Source organism: Hylobates moloch, unplaced genomic scaffold (assembly GCF_009828535.3).
Source record: "Hylobates moloch isolate HMO894 unplaced genomic scaffold, HMol_V3 SCAFFOLD_12, whole genome shotgun sequence".
Lineage (NCBI taxonomy): Eukaryota > Metazoa > Chordata > Mammalia > Primates > Hylobatidae > Hylobates > Hylobates moloch.
In genome coordinates this window covers 31,744,550-31,762,153 of record NW_026652287.1, presented here as the reverse complement: position 1 = coordinate 31,762,153, position 17,604 = coordinate 31,744,550, and the positions used below count along the sequence as shown (strand labels likewise).

The window sequence follows — 17,604 nt, the reverse complement described above, 5'->3', positions numbered from 1 at the left end:
ATTCTTAAATAAATCTATCCAGTCCTCTATATTATTCTTTTTTTTTTTTTTTTTTTGAGACAGAGTCTCACTCTGTTGCCCAGGCTGGAGTGCAGTGGCGTAAGCTCGGCTCACTACAACCTCCACCTCCCAGGTTCAAGCGATCCTCCTGCCTCAGCCTCCTGAGTAGCTGAGACTACAGGTGCACACCACCACGCCCGGCTAATTTTTGTATTTTCAGTAGAGACGGGGTTTCACCATGTTGGCCAGGATGGTCTCTATCTCCTGACCTCATGATCCGCCCACCTCGGCCTCCCAAAGTGCTGGGATTACAGACGTGAGCCACCATGCCCAGCCCCAGTCCTATATATTATTCACTTGAATCCTTTTTTCTTTTACCCACATACCTGAAGAGATCTTAAGTTTGTCTTTCATGTCATTGACTCTGGTGTCTGTCATAGTAATGCTACAGGAGTCTACATTCCTACTCCCGATGTAGATTTTACTTCTGTCATTACATTTTTAATGTTGCTGAATTTTTAAAAGTAATCTTCTCCCTTTTATCTCATTCTAAATTCTTTTCACCTTTAGAATGTCAAGCAGTTTTCTTAAAATATATTTTAAATTCAAGGAGCAAATAATTTTTATAGTGATTTTCTTTCTCTGAGTCTTTGAAGCATTGATCCCATTCCTCTGCCCCTCAGGAGTTTTTCATAGGATATATATTGATGATTTTTCTGGCAATCATCTCAAATGGAAGGGTAATTTCCAGACTTAGTGTTAGCCAAAAGATTAGTTGTGTTGTTTTCTATCTTATTATTCTCTTCTTTGGGGCTCTAGGTTTTACAACTGGATGGCATAGCAAAGTTTAGTACCTAACTCAATAGCATGATAAGCAGATTTGCATTTACTATGACTCTTTTGGACAGAGACAATATCATCATCTGTTCCCTCTGTCTGGCGTTCTCGAACTATCACCATGAAATACCATCATAAAAGCAATCGGTTACGGCGTCCGCTGCATCTGAGCTTCTTCCATCTCTACCAAACTATAGTGCTTTACTTATAAGGATGACCCCTCCCAAGATTCACTGTGCACTGCCAGTTTACTCTACCCCCATAAGCACCCAGCCAGAGGATTAAGTGAGATAATACATTCTCTGGAGGTGGCAGCCTCTGATTGTACAGAGAAAGATGCACTTTGGTGAAAATCACCCAACAACAGACAGCTGGCTGCCCAGCTGATATGGTTTGGCTGTGTCCCCACCCAACTCTCATTTTGAATTGTAGCTCTCATAATTCCCACATGTCGTGGGAGGGACCTAGTGGGAGATAATTGAATCATTGAGGTGGTTTCTCCCATACTGTTCTCGTGGTAGTGAATAAGTCTCATGAGATCTGATGGTTTTATAAGGGGAAACCCCTTTCACTTGGCTCTCATTCTATCTTGTCTGCCACCACATAAGACATGCCATTCACCTTCTGATTGTGAAGTCTCCTCAGCCACGTGGAACTGTGAGTCCATTAAACGTCTTTTTCTTTATAAATTACCCAGTCTCGAGTTTGTCTTTATTAGCAGTGTGAAAATGGACTAATACAGTAAGTTTGTACTGGTACAGTGTAGTGCTGCTATAAAAATACCCGAAAATGTGGAAGAGACTTTGGAACTTGGTAACAGACAGAGGTTGGAACAGTTTGGAGGACTCAAAAGACAGGAAAATGTGGGAAAATTTGGAACTTCCTAGAGACTGGTTGAATGGCTTTGACAAAAATGCTGATAATGATATGGACAATGAAATCCAGGCTGAGGTGGTCTCAGATGGAGATGAGAAACTTGTTGGGAACTGGAGCGAAGGTGACTCTTCTATGTTTTAGCAAAGAGACTGATGGCATTTTTCCCCTGCCCTGGAGATTTGTGGAACTTTGAACCTGAGGAAGATGATTTAGGGTATCTGGTAGAAGAAATATCTAAGCAGCAAAGCATTCAAGAGGTGACTTGGGTGATGTTGAAAGCATTCAGTTTTAAAAAGGAAGCAGAGCATAAAAGTTTGGAAAATTTACAGCCTGATGATGCAATAGAAAGGAAAAACTCATTTTCTGGGGAGAAATTCAAGCCTGCTGCAGAAATTTGCATAAGTAACGAGGAGCCAAATGTTAATCTCCAAGACAACGGGGAAAATGTCTCCAGGCCATGTCAGAGATCTTTGCAGCAGCCTTTCCCATCACAGGCCCAGAGGCCTAGGAGGAAAAATGGTTTGTAGGCCAGGCCCAGGACCCCCTGCTGTGTCTAGCCTAGGGACTTGGTGTCCTGAGTTCTAGGTGCGATCCTGGGTCAATACAACCTTTGCCTCTTGGGTTCAAGCCATTCTTCTGCCTCAGCCTCCCAACTAGCTGGGACTACAGGTGCCTGCCACCATGCCCAGCTAATTTTTGTATTTTTAGTAGAGATGGGGTTTCACCATGTTGGCCAGGCTGGTCTCGAACTCCTGACCTCAGGTGATCCACCCACCTCAGCCTCCCAAAGTGCTGGGATTATAGGCATGAGCCACCACACCTGGCCTTCCCAATATTTTTCATTGTGGTAAATACATATAAGATGAAATCTACTGTCTTAACCATTTTAAAGTGTACAGTTCAGTAGCATTATACACATTCATAATGTCATGCAACCATCACCAACGTCCATCTCCATAACTCTTCATCTTGTAAAACTTAAATTCTATATCCATTAAACACTAACTCTCCATTGCCCCATCCCCTAACCCCCTACAACAACCATTTTACTTTGTCTCTGTGGTTTTGAATACTCAAAATACCTCATATAAGTGGAATCATACAGCATTTGTCTTCTTGTGACTAGTTTATTTAACTTAGCATAATACTTTCAAGATTCATCCACATTGTAGCATAGGTCAGAATCTCTTTCCTTTTTAAGACTGAGTTATATTCCATCGTATGAATATACCACATTTTGCTTATCCATTCATCTGTCAGTGGACACTTCGGTTACTTCCATGTTTTCGCTATTGCAAATAATGCTGCTAGAACATGAATGTACAAATGTTTCATAAATCCTTACTTTCAATTCTTTTGAGCATATACCTAAAAGTGGAATTGCTGGATCATACACTAATTCTATTTTTTTTTTTCAAGAACTGCCATACTGTTTTCCACAGTGGCTGTAACATTTGACATTCCCACCAACAGTGCACAAGCATTCTAATTTCTCCACACCCTTGTCAGCACTTATTTTCTTTTTAAAAAAAATAGTAGCCATCCTATAGGTGTGAGGTGGTATCTTATAGTTTTGATTTGCATTTCACTAATAATTAGTGATGTTGGGCACCTTTTCATGTGCTTATTGCCATTTGTATATCTTCGTTGGAGAAGTGTTTATTAAGTATTTTGTCCATTTTAAATTGTTTTTTGTTGAATTGTAAGATTTCTCTACATATTCTGGATATTAATCGCTTATCAGGTATATGGTTGGTGAATATTTTCTCCCATTTTGTGGGTTATCATTTTCCTCTGTTGATAGTGTCTTTTGATGCACAAAATTTTTAAATCATTATGCAATCCAATTTATTGACTTTTGTTCCCTGTTCCTTTGGTGTCATATCCAAGAAATCATTGCCAACTCTAATATCTTCAAGCCTTGACCTATGTTTTCTTCTAAGAATTGTATCATTGTAGGTCTTAAACTTTTATCCATTTTGAGTTAATTTTTGTAGATGGTGTTAGGTAAGGGTCCAACTTGATTCTTTTGCGTGTGGATATTCAGTTTTCCTAGCACTATTTGTTGAAAATACTACCCTTTGTCCATTGAAAAGTCTTGGTACCCTTGTCAAGAATCATTTGAGTTGCCTTTGAATTTAAAATTTCATTGGCTTGTTGTCTAAAAGGATTATAGTATAAAAAGAAGATCCTTCTCTAAATAAGGTAGATAATGTTAGCTATAAGGTAAAAATCCTCACTTTTTTATTTCTCTCCAAAACTTTTCTACTGAGTTCAGTTTTATTCCTCTCGCTAATCAATGAACTTAAAAACATATAAAAATATCTAATAAGCCTATTTTTATAATGCTTTATAACTGCATAGTTCTTTCAAGTTTTGGAAGATATTCACGTTTAGTATTTTATGAAAAATGTTAGTTTAAATAATAGGGCAAGGCACCAGTAATCCCAGCATTTTGTGAGGCCGAGGCAGGAGGATCCCTTAAGGCCAAGAGTTCGAGGCTGCAGTGAACTATGATCAGACCACTGCACTCAACAGGTATATATGCACTATTTTTCAGCCCCATATTTTGGTGTGTTTTTAAAGTTTGGCAAAATATCTTTTTTTCCCAGAAAAGTGGTTGCTGGCCCTTTGCTACATCTGAAGATTCTAGATAGATATTGAGAAGAGGGTCAACAGATCTAAGCAGGCTTCCCTAGGGCAAAAATAAGTTTGTGTTTTCTGTTACTCATGTCACATTACTAGGCAATGTTTACTTACCACCTATCCTGTAACAAGGAAACAAAGATGAAGTTTATATCAAAAATTACAGTATTGCAATATAAGTCATTTTACATCTTTTTGAAGTAGATTTCTTTTATAGAACTATAGGAATAAATGAACTTTTCATTTTTTTTGAAGCAAAGTAGTTAGAGGGAAGCCAATGGACTGATAATTGGCAGTAATTCTTTCCAAGTGGAGAAAGGACCTAGAATATGCTGACTTGTGTCATAGCTGATGCAAAGATAGAATCTACTCCAACCGCTATTTAATTTTCATCATAAAACCTAACCACCCCCAGGCACCTTGGAACATACACACCTAGTTTCTCTCTCCCCCGTATGGTTCTTTCACTAATTAATGCCTCAACCTATCTCCTCCTGTTAGAATTTTACCCATCATTTAAGGTGAACTCAATTGTCAAAATTTTTCATGTAATATTTCACTATTTCTAATCCCACCTGCTCCACAGCCATATGTGCTGTCTCTCCCTCTTTGAGACCCCTTAGCATGTATTTCTTAGTCTTCACAATAGTATTGTATTACAGTTGTTTGAATCAAAACTTTTAATATGGGAGTATCTCATGGATCCCATGAGGCCAAAAGCAGGACGGGAAAGCCACTCTGCATGCCTCTTTCTCTCCAGATGTGTTTTCTCTGCATTGCCACTGGTGCCTGGTCAGAAATATCCAAGCCAGTGCTTCTATGCCCTTAAATCAGTGGACAGCAGAGACTGATTAGCACCTTTGAATTCTAATTTTAAATCTTCTGGAGAGGAAATCCAATTGGTTTGGCTTAGGTCACATATCTCTTGACCTCTAATTTAATCAGCTGCAGTTAGAAGGGCAGGGTTCCTGTTTGTGCCTTCCCAGATTCACCCTGTGGGTGGGAAAAGGGGACTGGGTCTCCATGTAGGTGGGTGGCTAGACATGTGTAGCTGGCTAGACATTCTGAAGTTGTCTCTTCTGTTAATCACTTGTGTCATTTTATTATCTCCTGTGAGACACTGTAAGCTCCTTGGAAAAAGGGACTGTTGCTTGCTCATCTTTGTAAAGCCCCAGAGCCCTCTACTGTTTATTGCATAGAGAAAATGCCAAACCTACAATTGTATTGATACTATTTCACAATGCGTTTTGGCATCAAGAATTTCCCCAAAATTTCTAAAACTGGAATTTGAAAATCTGAGCATGATCTTATTGGGCCCTGAATCTAGGCTTACTCATACTCTTTCTTATCAGGAAAAAAAAAAAGCCTATTTTCTCTCTTTTTGAGAGGAAAAGTAAAGGAATATATATTCCTAACATAATTCCCTACTGTCTGTTTACTTCTTGCCTTGAAATCACAGTCACAGTTGCTAGAGGGCTCTGAGAATATCCTGTTGAAATGGAAAAGAAAGAGAAGACTATAAGAATTCCTCTACAGGGTACTTTCTCAATGTCCTTCCACCTAGAAACCCTGAGTAACTTGGGAATTTAGAGTGAGTAATAACAGACGGTGTCATCACAGTGCTTGAGTTGGGAAAGGTGCCAATCAATAAGGACTTAGCATCCCTACCCTTCACATCTATCTTTATTTATTTATTTTTCTTATCTGGGTCTTACTCTAATCTCTTCAGTAGAATCAATTCCAAGTTGGAGCACCAAGAACTTTTATTCAGTTACAGAATCGACTCACTCCATAAACATAGAAGTTTTATCTGATGCCCTGGAGTGCTTCCTGTTAGATAATGAGGGCTGTGAAATTCCTCCAGTTCCTCCTTTTAGCAGAACTGCCAAGGTGTTTAGTAAGGGCCAACCTTTGTACAGTCACTGCCTATATCCTTAGCCTAGATTTCTGCCACAGGTGTTTCCTTTCTTTTGCTACTTGATATTTTTTACTTTTCCCAAATTTCAACATTTTTTGCATATGTATATTTTATTGCAACAAGCGCAAATCCTCTTTTAGATATAGAAAGTTATGAATGAAGAAATAAAAATACCTAAGAAAATATATGGATTGTATATACTCCACTAAAATGGCATTAAAGGAATAAAAAAGGTGTTTAGCTTATAGGGACAAAGAGAAGGAAACAAGGGTTGACTGCAGATACATACAATTTATCGACTGTATTCAATACAATTTTGGAAGAATGAATGCAGATAAACAAGTGGAAATTGACTTCAATTTTAGCTTTCTTCATTTGTTAAATACCGTAAAAGATGAAAGGCAACAAGAACAAAACAATCTGTGCTATAGCGCTCCCTGATATGGTTTGGCTGTGTCCCCACCCAAATCTCATCTTGAATTGTAGCTCCCATAATTCCCACATGTTGTGCAAGGCACCTGGTGAGAGAGAATTCAATCACAGGGACAGTTCCCCCATACCGTTCTCATGTTAGTGAATAAGTCTCAAGAAATCTGATGGTTTTATAAGGGGAAACCCCCTTTTGCTTGATTCTCTCTCTCTCTCTCTCTCTCATTCTCCCTGGGGCCATGTAAGATGTGCCTTTCACCTTCCACCATGATTGTGAGGCCTCCCCAGCCACGTGGAACTGTGAGCCCATTAAGCCTCTTTTTCTGTATAAATTACCCAGTCTAGGGTACGTCTTTATCAGTAGCATGAAAACGGACTAATACACCCCCTAAGAAATGTCCAAAATCTCCAAAGGCAGAGATATGAGGTAGAATGAAAAACCAGAGGACTCCTATATGGAGTTCTTAGAGACCACATCCTTTCCCTTCTCCTAGACTGGGCAGCCAGATAACTGCTCCTCCCTTCTTCTTGACAGAAAACTAAAGATACCCTTTCTGGAGAGGTTAAACTAAACAAAAACCAAAAAACTCTGGCTTGAGGGCACCAGTCACAGCTAAGGGCTAGAGCAAGGCATTTTACTGGAAAATAAAAATTCGAGAAGTTTGCCTAACGAAGAGTGAGACAACACTCCTCCATCCCTGACCCAGCCACCCTTTTCCCTACCAGGCTCGCAGCATGCTAAATACCAGACTTACACTATTTTAGGTAGGATTGGAGAGAATTCCTTTCTGGAAAAACCAAGCAGCCCAAAAGGATAGACAAACAAAACAAAACAAAGCAAAGCAAAACAAAACAAAACAAACAAAACAAAAACTGGCATTTAGAGGCTATAAAAAGACAGGACTCCCACCTGGTTATCCTAAAGTGAGACCCTCTAATCAGTATGTCCCCCCCCTCCGCATAAGTTTCTGATTAGCTCATGGTGCCTCTCCCCTTCACGTGAATTGGTCAGTTAGGGATCACTAGCCACTTGGAAAAAACCTTTCGCATAAGAGACAGAGTCCAAAATAAACCGTAAAAGAAACGTTGAGAAAACAGTAAAAGCAGACAGCAAAAGAAAACCTTTAAAAACTAGTTATTTTCTAAGAAAAGGACAATTTTGCATTCATTAAATGTGAAGTTTCCTATTAAAATGTCACATATAAAGAATAAGAAGGAGCTCTTGGAAACTAAAAAATATAGGAGCAGAATTAATGGAAGGGTTAGGAGATAAAATTGAGGAAACCTTCTAAAAAGTGGAACAAAAATACCCAGAGTTGAAAAATAGAAGCGGAAAGAAAAGACAATTAGACGTTTAGTCCTGGAGGTTAGTCTCCTGATAGGGGGGTGGGAGGTGTCATTAGACAGAGACTTAATCAGTTTATTTAGTTCCTCAACTTTAGCTTATGAGGCATTCTTCACATTGAAGGAATGTGATTCAGATTTGGGGGGTGTGGGAAGCCACTGAGCAGATTCAGCATAAGTTACCACATGTCATCTCTGCAGTCTTAAAAATTATACAAGTTGCTTTAAGTTTCTCCTTTAAAGTACTCATGGAAGTCATCATCTTCTCCATCATTTTCATCAATATCCTTAGTCTTTATTGATTATTTTGCTGGGGGTGGTATGATCTTACTTATTTGTTAAGTAAGTCAAAAAATCTCATTTTTGACTAGACTCAGAAGTGGAAGCTCACAGAGGGGACAACCTGCGTCTCTGGCAATCTGTTCCTGGAGTTTTTCTTTAGTCTCCTTCATTCTCTTGGCCAAAAGTTTAACATATTTTGTGGCTCTTTCTTATTTTTCTTAGTACGCTGTTTCTTCTGAGTAATACTGACGTTTGTATTGCAGGACATGGAGAGTAACAAGATGCTGAATCTTGGGTGCTTTGGTCCTCAGTATCTTACTGTCTTTGTTTAAGGGCTTTCTGGCAACATATGGGTGGGGGGCGTTGTCTTCTTTAGAGAGACTGAAAAGTTTGCACTTCTGTTAGCTCTTTTGGGTCCCCGGCAACATGACACCATGGTATCAGTCAGTCCAGGAGTATCCTTCCCTCCATTTTTTTTTTTTAATAACCAACTTGAGAATGCTCAGATTGGCATCCACAATGAAACCCCAAACAGATTTGCACTTTCTTTCTCCAGTTCTCCTTGATCTATAACAGGAATGCCCCTACTCAGTAGCAGTAGGCAGACCCAGCCATGGGTCAGGACACACTGCTTCATGAGGAAACCTTGTTTGTTGGTCCCACCACTGACTCGGACCACATAACCCTTCCAGAGCGTCGGCAGCAACCTCTGTGCCATATGCTTCTCATAAGAAGTACAAAATTGCCATTCGTTGTCCAATCCAATGAGTGTCTGTCAGCCAGTGGCTGCAGAGGAGATATTTAGCTTCATCCTGAAGCAGCTAATTGCCTCCAAGGTGCCACAAAAAAGAGCTCATGTTTTTGTTTTTGTTTTTTCATTAAACATTTAATTACATAAACGCGGAGAATCATATGGTTGCTTTGATGCTTTGTGAGCACAGACATCTCAGTCCTATGGTAACCATTTACCTTTGAGATAATTGTACCTATTTTAATGGGATTGATGTTACTTTAACATAAATTGGTGTTAATTTGGGGGCTCAAGAGAAAAGAGTGTCTTTTCTGTCAAAATGAATGTTAGGTACATTTGCAGCCTATGAGAATTCACCCACAAGGACCTTTATTTAGGAACAAATTATCTTCATCATGATGGAATATTGTACATTACTTGTTTCTGTACGTATTCTATGTTGACCCCTCCAGAATCTTCATTCTGTGAGGACGGCAACATTGTTTTATTTAGAATAGTGTCTGGTGAAAGTAAACATTTAATAAATAAATATGAATAAACATTAAACATTTACTTAAATTGTAGGTAAAAAAAAAAACACTTCGTTTTGGTCAGGAGTTTGAGACCAGTCTGAGCAATATGGTGAAATCTCACCTCTGCCAAAAATACAAAAATTAGCCAGGCAAGGCATGGTGGCAGGCACCTGTAGTCCCAACTACTCGGGTGGCTGAGACAGGAGAATTGCTTGAACCCGTTGAACCTGAGAGTCCGAGGTTGCAGTAAGCCAAAATCACGCCACCACACTCCAGCCTGGGCGACAGAGCGAGACTCCGTCTCAAAAAAAAAAAAAAAAACAAACAGAAACACATATGGTTAATGGCTATGATTATGTTAAATGTATGAAAATAATGTTGGAAGGAAACATACAAGAATGATAATAGTTATCAGAAGGTTATGATTATAGGTGATTTTTAACCCAAATTTTAAACTTTATTGAAACATTATATTGTTCTTTTTTAAAAAAAAAAGTAATGTCACAAATGAAAGCACATGAAATTGGCAGTCCAAGTCCCGGATTCCAGTACTTACCATGCAGTGTGGCATTAGGTAAGTCTCGTGAGCACCCTTGCTGTGCCTCTGTTTCCTCTTCAGTAAATGGAAGGTCATAGGACTTCGCAGTTCCATAATTCTGACTCTCGCTTCTGCCAACATTAGTCACTCCAAATCCTTCCCTCTGTAGTTTCTATTCTTCACTCAAGGCCAGAGGGATGAAATGTTCTAAAATATTAAGAGGCCAATTTAGAAAGGTGGAACTGGGTCGGGCACGGTGGCTCACGCTGGTAATCCCAGCACTTTGAAAGGCTGAAGTGGGCTGATCCCTTGAGATCAGCAGTTCGAGACCACCCTGGCCAACATGGTTGAAACCCCGTCTCTACCAAAAAATACAAAAATTAGCCAGACGTGGTGATGCGTACCTGTAGTCCCAACTACTCACGAGGCTGAGACAGGAGAATTGCTTGAATGGGGAGGCAGAGGTTGCAGTGAGCAGAGATTGTCACTGTACTCCAGCCTGGGTGACAGAGTGAGACCCTGTCTCAAAAAAAAGAAAGGCATAACTGTTTTCATTACTAATTGTCTTTATGATCATTGTTTTCTTTAAAGCAATATATTTTGTTGTACTTGCAATGACTGGCAGTGGCAAAATAACATGCTTTCCTGATTCCATTAGCTCTGGTTCCAGGAACACATCAGGAAACCCTGAGCCTGGCTGGCTGGAGGAAGAAGCACAGCACATTTCATGAATTAGGCTCCTGCCCTTCTGGTTTGGGTGGGGTGATGGCTGGCCCTGGGCTGATACTGACTTTGCTTTGCTTTCATTACGCATGATTTGTTGCCCTGGAAATACGAGAGAATCTCAGACAGAGTAAGCTTCCTTCCTCTGCCCATCTGCTGGGGGAATCTACAGTGCTATGAGGCCAACCCTGAAAACTTTGTGTGTTACAGCCTGAATTTACTTTACGTACAGTCATTTCAGGGGCATGTGTGATCACTCTGTGCTTCATAAGATGAATGAGTTAGGCAGGATGGTACTTGGAGAATTCCCGTGTAGTGAGTGAGTTCACACAGCAGTGACGTGGGATCCAGTGGACTCTAGGTTTCAAAATCTCTGCTCATAGAAACAATTTCTTTAGTTTATCCACACCTCTTCTTGTGACACAGACAAGTCCTAATTTCATGACAGAGTTGAGGCACAACACCTCTGTGCCAATGTAGTAACTATTTCCCTAAAGTCTTTCAAATGAATGTACGAGCGTCACTGTATCATGCTGACTAGGATTGTAGGGTATGTCAACCTGATTCTGTAAAATTGGAAAATAATCCAGCTTTTGAACACAGGGTGAGTTTCTTAAGACAATGTGGAGGGATGTGATTAGAAGAATCATTTTTAGGATTGAATAAGCTAACACATGTAAAGTGCTTTAAGCAGATCCTGGCATATAGTAAGTGCCCAATAAAAGTTAGCTTCTGTTGTTGTTTCATTTGTTGCTATTGTGAGAAACAAACTCACCATCCAAGCCCAAAGAATGGACTCAGAGACCCAGAGAACAGTAAAAGTGAGACGTTTTCATGATGGGTGTCTGGTGGGCAGGCACACCCAGCACAGTTACAACAAGCAATTTATTCCCTAATGCACAGGTCCCTTCCCCTGGTTCCTCATAGGCTGGGTACTATGGGGGTCACAGTCTTCCTGGACATTGCCTATCGGTTGTTGGGTAGGGGCATTAGGTGTTTTCTTTAGGGTTGTCCTGCTGCATTTTGTTGTAGCCCACAATACATTGCAATCCTAGTTAGCTTAGGGACTCAAGTATTTGACTTATGACCTAAGTAGCTGGGCAGGCTAATAAGAACAGAAAAAATGAGCTATTTTGCAGGCTAGTAAGCTCTCATTTCAGACTAAACTTCTTTGGTTTGGGTGAGGGCAACTAAGGGGAAGTGGTGACAAGCAGGCATTGGCTATCCAAGCAGGGGCCTAGTATATCCTATTTCTTCTGTGGTTTGATGACCTAAACCGATTCAAGGCACTTTGTCTTGGAAATGGACCACAGCATACATTATTTCCTTCACTACTATTATATTCAAATACATTTGTAGTTTCATTTCCCTCTAGGAGGGAAGAGGGTTGTTGAAGGCAGAGATTATCTCTACCCGCAATCATTATAGAAAAATTAGAATATGCTTATCTTTTTGAAGATAGACAAAAATACCCTTACTTTAACCCAGGTTTTTCTGATGGAGGTATTATTCAACATTTTGTAGAAAGAGAGGAAGTAATTTGTGACTATCATCAACACACCGTGTACATTGAATACCTATTATGTGTAAGATCTGGGCTAGGGACTGTATTAGTCTGTTCTTGCATTGCTAATATAAATAATTGAAACTGAGTAATTAAGAAGAAAAGATGTTTAATTGGCTCATGCTTCTGCAGGCTGTACAGAAAGCATAGCTTCTGCATCAGCTTCTGAGAAAGCTTCAGGAAACTTACAATCATGGCAGAAGGCAAATACAGGAAGCATAGCTTCTGGGAAGGCTTCTGGGAAGGCTTCAGGAAAGTCAGAATCATGGCAGAAGGCAAAGTGGAAGCAGGCATATCACATGAGGAAAGCAGGACCAAGAGAGTTGGGGAGAGATGACACTCACTTTTAAACAACCAGATCTTGTGAGCACTTACTCACTATCATGAGAACAGTACAAAGGGGAAAGTACTAAATCATTCATGAGAGATCGGCCCCCATCATTCATCCAATCACCTCCCAACAAGCCCCACCTTCAACATTGGGGATTACATTTCAATATGAAATTTGGGTGGGATAACATCCAAACTATATCAGGGACTAAGATAAAAAGAAATGTGTCACACCAGTCTTGACTTCATGGATCTTATATTCTAACCATGCAGATGAGGCACATGAGAAAAGTAAATTATGTATATATACATATATATGTGTGTATATGTGTGTGTGTATATGTGTGTGCATATATATATATATAAAATAGCTGTAATCCCAGCACTTTGGGAGGATTGAGGCAGGAGGATCACTTGAGTCCAGAAGTTTGAGACCAGCCTGGGCAACATAGTGAGACCCCATCTCTAAAATAAAAAAAAAATCAGCTGGGCATGGTGGTGCATGCTTTTGATTCTAGCTACTTGTATTGTTGTTGCTAACAGTGATACCCAGTCCTAGCACTTTTGTTTTATATAATACGCATCTGAAAAAGATGTATTGTAAATGGATTTTTTGATCAATCTAATAATCTAAGCAGTCTTTGGTGAATTCTTTTGTAAAGATCATATTTCAAAACAGATACTCATTCTTTAATTTACTTTATCACTCAGTTTTTGCATGTCAGGTTTAAGATAAGGCGTGCTTCTTCTACTGCAAGGACTAAGGAATGCCTAAGGGAGATGTCATATCAATGTGGCACCAGAGTAGCAAGGGTATTCTTAACTCTTGGGCTCTGTGTGGCATGGGCACTTGTCTCTGGAGATTCTGGCAAGGGTCTAGTTCAGCCCTCTCTGTGACTGAACCAGCATAGAACTATCTTTATACTGAAGCAAATGGGCTCAGAACCCCTAAGATGAGAAGAAGGAACAATAGCAGAAAGCAAATGTTCGGAATTTCCTTTCCTCTAAAGGTGCAAGAAGTATCTCTTCGCATTGCAAGAGCTCTGCTCGAAGGCACGTGGGGGTCTTTCCCCCTACCCCCTGCTTTCTTCTCCTAAGTGTAACCACCTGGACCAGGTGGTTATGTTGGAACTGTCATTGGCTAATGGGTGTTTGATGCCAAAGGAAGGATAATTGATTCCTGAGAAGCTTGGCCTATTACAGATGGGAGAAATGCTCCCAGCTCAGCCCTGGCTGCTCTTCGAATTCTAGAAGTTGGAGGGATTTTACTACTCAAGTGGAAAACATGGGCAGACCAACCTAAACCCAGTAAATTAAGAGCTTTCACTTTTCCCTGGAAATTTGAAGCTTGACTGAAGAATTTGGAAAGTTTGCCAAGTCTCATTAAGCTGAATCTATTGTCAATTTAATTTATCTTCCATGGCACCCTGTGTGCTTAATCTGGCAAATCTCCTCACTTACACCATCACAAACCCCTTCACCTGGAAAGGAGCAGCCCAGAGAAAGGAAGGAGAGCTGAGCTTTCCAACTCATTCTCAGATTAGGAAAGGGACCATTAGGCCTCAAAACTTAACTCTCAAGTTTATGTCTAGGAAAAGGGAGGTACATGGACCTAAAAACATTAGCTCTGTTCAGGCCATTGCTTTACAAGCATCCGAGAGGATGCTGCTCACCCCCAGCATGATGAGAAACAGTCGAACAGTGGGGCAAGTTGGGGGAAAGAAAGGCTGTATCTAGAATCTCCTAAGGCAGATCTTCTACCATTACTGGGTTTGAAATGTGGAAAGTCCATCCTTTTGAACAGGTTATGTTCCTAAAGTCCATGTATTTAAAAACTTGCTTGGAACTAGGAGTAGTACCCTACCCTGGCCCCAGACAATTGTTTCCTCTTGTTTTATTATTATTTTTTATTTTTGATATTTGTTTTTTTGAATATTAGTTTCTTGGAAGTGTCTCTGATTTTATTAAAATTTTAATTGTATTAGGCTAATACGTGTATATCAGCAAAAGAGCCAAATAAGGCTATAAGGCTTTTAACCAAAATAGCAATAGTGTCCCTACCTCTGATTTCCACTCACCAGCAAAAAAAAAAAGAAGTACATTATATTATTTTAGTTGTTTCTTTTTGATATTGACCACCATATTTCTACATATCTATGTATGACAGCTATTTCCTGTTGTTTTAAAGCTTAGGTATTTTCTGTTAATTTCCTGCTAAGGAAATTTAGCTCTTTTACCTCGCCCCCTCCTTTCCCTACCTTCACACACATATACACACACTTCCTTTTCCATATTTCCCTAAGAGAGATATGTCATAATTTTTTGTTAAATAATCAACACATATTTTGTTTTTGATTATATAAATATTATTCACAGCTAAGTCACATAATGTGCTAAGAAGAAATTGGCTTTTTTATGTAATCTTTTGCTTTTCCTAGTGTTACTAGTTGTTTCTCTCTCTTTTCTTTTTTCTTTTCTAGTTTTTTTTTTTTTGAATCTCTTAGAAATTTTTTCATCTTCAATGTTCCAAATACTCTCCACTCTCAGGCCAAAACTCAAGATTTGCAAACCAGTAACAATTCTCAACTTTCTTTCAAGTTTTTCTTTCTTTCTTTCTTTCTTTCTTTCTTTCTTTCTTTCTTTCTTTCTTTTCTTTCTTTCTCTTTCTTTCTTTCTTTCTTTCTTACTGTGAGACACAACTCTTGAATAAAAAAACTGTACTCAGTGAGATACAACTCTTGGGGGAAAAATTGGCTAATCAAAGAAAGCCTGTGTATTTTTTTAAAAAGACATTTTCGTTGACAGAATGAGAAAAGACTCTGTATTGCTTTTCTTGCTTTCTGGCAAAATTCTTCTATTGATGTTCTTTTACAGAAAGGTAAGTTCTTGCTTTTAAAAATAAAACTGGAAACGATCGAAAGCACAAAGAAAAATGACTCTAAGGAAATTCATGTTGAGAATAGAAGGCATATTGTGTCAGGAAGACATTGACTGTATAATAAGCACTACTGAAATATTTGAAAGGATCCAAAAATACCTGTTTCCAGCCCTCTCAGTCCTATACGCCTTCCATGTGTTGGCAGTGTTTCACTGCTTGGGTTTTATAATGACAGGTGGCTATTACTAGATAATGGCTAAACTACAGAGTTATAAGGCACTAGGGTGCTCCCTTAGAAATTCGCATACCTCTCTACCAGTGGAGTCAGAGGAAGCAAATTTAACACCAGGAAGTGGTCTTCACAGGTCAATCTTCAATGGAGAATTTCTCTTTTTGTTTGTTGTTGTGGTAGTATAACTTTTCTATTTGTTTTATTCATTGTTCCTTATGATATTCGAGTAAAACCAGGTAATCTGACTCAACTTAAATAAACATAGGTAGATCTCGGAAAGGTTATAAGGAACTGCTTATTTGCTAATTTAAGAGATTGGTCAAGGTGCAACAAACAATGAACACTAATGAAATTCACATACTTTTTATGCTTGCTACCTGCTAATGTGTCCTTTTCTTGACTATAATGTAATGAAGTCTTACAGAAAGATCAGGTGATCCCCTTTCTTAAAAAAGGATCTCATAATTTAGATGTGTAAATGAGGGCTGTTGCCTTGAGAGACTATATTCTAGCCTCATAATGGTGCCATTAACGGTGCAGTTTCAGAAACTCTTCTTCTAGAATTATTTTCAGCCCTGGGTCGGGCTGCCAGACAAAATACAAGTGCCCAGTTAATTTGAATTTGGTATAAGCATGCGACATAAATTATAATGAAAAAATATTCACTGTTTATCTGAAATTCAAATTTAACTGGGTGTCCTGGAATTTGGTGGAAGAGGGGGGGTGGTTTGGTTGCTTTTTTTTTTTTTAACTCCAGAAACCCTATGCCTGTACACTTGTATGTAAACAACTTGACTGATGCCAACCTTGCTTGGATGGTGGCTGTGATTTTAGACACAGTCTAAAGTCTTTCAAAGTGAAGTCTGATGCCAAGAAGGATAATGCCACTTTGGGTTAAAAATAACACTATAAACAGACAGGTTTTTTGATGGGTTTTGTAAACTGTCTCTCCCAGAAATGCTTAAAGAATTTTTGAAAATGGGTTTAATCAGTGGCAGAATTTTATTATTTTTATTTTTATTTTGAGACAAAGTGTCACTCTGTTGCCCAGGCTGGAGTGCAGTAATGCAATCCTAGCTCACTGCAGTCTCCTGGGCTCAAGTGATCCTCCCACCTCAGCCTTCAGGATAGGTGGGATAACAGGCATGAGCCACTGCACCTGGTCAAAAGACAGGATTTGAAAGAGTAGTTAGCTTTCCAAAATAATCAGTGAAAAAGATAGTCAGATTCTGAGCAGGAACTAACAAAACAGAGCCATAGGTTTGTGTACCATATAAATGTTAGTATCATATTAAAGATTGACATTCACCCACTGAACCTTTTACAGATTTGGTTGTGTGATTTTATTATTTGCATATAAACATAAAGCCTTTGGCTGTGCTTTGGAAGAACTGTACAAGAAGGAACACTTCTCCAGAGATAATCAAAAGAGTTATTCTCTGGTAGATTAACTTTCTCCTTGAAAATTTTGGTTATGGTACCTTTCCGTCACCCCGATAGGCTATAAGCCTCAGACTCTGTGTTACAGTCACTCTTATTCACCAACATTCTTGGCAGTGCACTACTTCATAAAGTATCACTGCATTGCAGGCACTTTTTCATCCTATTGTTATTGTTGTTATTTTCATAACGGCACTGCAGTATTGACATAGTAGGAATTATTCTTCAACTTTTGCAGACGTGGTTACTATGGTTCAGAGACAGTAAGTGATTTGCTATTAAATGGCATCAGACACAAGCCCAT

The 17,604-nt window shown here is 39.2% G+C and overlaps 1 pseudogene; it reads right to left on the bottom strand.

Annotated features, from left to right (window-relative positions):
- Positions 1-8,407: 8,407 nt before the first annotated feature.
- LOC116479406 (small ribosomal subunit protein eS6-like) lies at positions 8,408-9,143 on the bottom strand (annotated as a pseudogene).
- Positions 9,144-17,604: the final 8,461 nt, after the last annotated feature.